Source organism: Electrona antarctica, assembly GCF_951216825.1.
Source record: "Electrona antarctica genome assembly, chromosome: 8".
Taxonomy (NCBI): Eukaryota; Metazoa; Chordata; class Actinopteri; order Myctophiformes; family Myctophidae; genus Electrona; species Electrona antarctica.
The window spans coordinates 33,190,589-33,192,209 of NC_136789.1; positions in this window are offsets into that span (position 1 = coordinate 33,190,589).

Below are 1,621 nucleotides of genomic sequence, written 5' to 3' on the forward strand. Positions count from 1 at the left end.
TTTATACTGAATTAGTCTTAGGTTTTCGTTTGTGGTAGTTTTATATGTACGTTGTAAGCATCCCTTCCATTTATATTTAGCATCATCTATTTGAAGATCTTCATTCCATTTATTATATATATTTTGTAGCAGTTCGTCACTATTCTCTGCATTGCTTAGGATGTTATATACAGCACCTATAAGTGGTCTATTTTTATCCCTTTTTTTAATCACGTCGCTTAATTTAGTTGGAATTTTTTCCCCAAGATCCAAATTTTCTATTACCCAGTTTTTCAACTGCAGATACTTAAAAACATCCCTATTGTTTAATTTGTGTTTGTCTTTTAATTCCTGAAAGGAACATAATTGATTATTTTGTATAATGTCTGATAACTTCTGAATTCCACCATTAATCCATGTTTCCCAGTTCAGTTGAGCGTTTTGAATTGTTATTGATGGGTTATTCCAAATTTGTATATGTTTAGGGATTCCTATATCGTGACCTACTATTTTTTTCATATTTTTCCAAGCGTTAACAGTGCTATTAATAATAAAGTTTGACGTTTTAATTCTTTTCTTGGGGAAAAGGGCTAAGAGTAAACTATGTGGTTGTAACTGGTGGTTTTCGATGTCTATCCACGGTTCCTCATTTGTGTTATTAATTATGTTATAGATATAGAACATTTGACTTGTATTATGATAGAGTTCCATATTAGGAAGATTTAGACCTCCCTCCTCTCGAGGGTATTGCAGCAGTTTCCTCTTTATTCTATTTGATTTATTAGACCAAATGAAGGATGTAATAAGTGAATTCACGCTTTTAAAAAAGGATTTGGGCGGTGTAATAGATATAGTCTGAAATATATATAAAAATTTAGGCAACCACATCATCTTAAAGAGATTTATTCTGCCCATAAGGTTGATGTTCAAGTCAGACCACCTTTCCAAATCTTCTTTCAGTCCTTTAACTAATGGGATAAAATTATCTTTATACAGCTGTAGTTTGTTTGCACTCATATAGCAACCAAGGTACTTGATATTACTCTTTTTTACTTTAAATTGTCTAAATTCGTCCAAATCGGTTTCCCCTTTATTTATTACCAGCAATTCAGTTTTTCCTTCGTTCATCTTGTAACCTGATATTTTTGAAAATGTTTTCATAATTTCTAATATGTGTGGCATATCCCGGTTTACATTACTTAGGTAGAGCAATAAATCATCTGCAAACAAGCTCAGTTTATATTGGTTTTTACCAATGCTAATACCCATTATTTGTTCGGACTGTCTAATTTTTTGGGCCAAGGGCTCAATTGCTAAGGCAAACAGGGAAGGCGATAGGGGGCAGCCTTGAGCTGATCCTCTGCTCAAGGGAAAGGGGTCGGATAAAATTCCATTAGTGTATACTTGTGCCTTTGGTGATTTATAGATTGTTTTTACCATGTTTATGAATTTTAATGGGAAGTCATACACCTCTAAGACTTTGTACAAGTATGACCATTCTAGACGGTCAAAGGCTTTTTCCGCATCGACGGCCATTAGCGTTAACTCTTTATTATGCTTCTTAGCGTATTGTATTAAGGATAAGCAAGTTCTGGTGTTCGTTTTCAAGTCTCTATTTTGAATAAATCCTGTTTGATTGTGA